Here is a 544-nt window from a genome sequence, read left to right as displayed (position 1 = left end):
AGTACATTACACAACTCTCTGGTCTTTTCAAACAACCAGAGCAGCTATTTGTCTGCTTTGGAGGCCGATGTAAAGGGCTGCTGGTTATGAAGCAGAGACTTTCCCGCTGGATAGTAGATGCTATAGCCTTGGCTTATGCCTCAGAAGGCTTGCAATGCCCTATAGGTGTGAGGGCCCATTCCACAAGAGGGATGGCCTCCTCCTGGGCGTGGTCCAGCAGAATTTCTATTGGTGAGATCTGTGCGGCCGCTGGCTGGTCGTCGCCATCCACATTTGCCAGATTCTATAACTTAGACGTCCTGCTTTACAGGCGCGAGTTCTCTCAGTTTAATGTACTACTCTTTCCCCTTGGGCGAAGCTAGTTATAAGAGTGCTTCTCAGCCACTAGCTTGGGTGCACGCGAATCGATGACTGTTGCTTCAGTCGAATGATCTGATGAATGGCACTCTGAGCCGACTTAAATAAGGGTCGGCTCCGCCCTTTCTGGCAGGCTAAAGTGCCATTGGTTTGTGCAGCTACACAAACGTGAACAAATCAGGCTTCA

This window comes from Sinocyclocheilus rhinocerous, unplaced genomic scaffold, assembly GCF_001515625.1.
Source record: "Sinocyclocheilus rhinocerous isolate Xijiao unplaced genomic scaffold, SAMN03320098_v1.1 scaffold1198, whole genome shotgun sequence".
NCBI classification, from domain to species: domain Eukaryota; kingdom Metazoa; phylum Chordata; class Actinopteri; order Cypriniformes; family Cyprinidae; genus Sinocyclocheilus; species Sinocyclocheilus rhinocerous.
Note: the sequence above shows the minus strand (reverse complement) of the source record.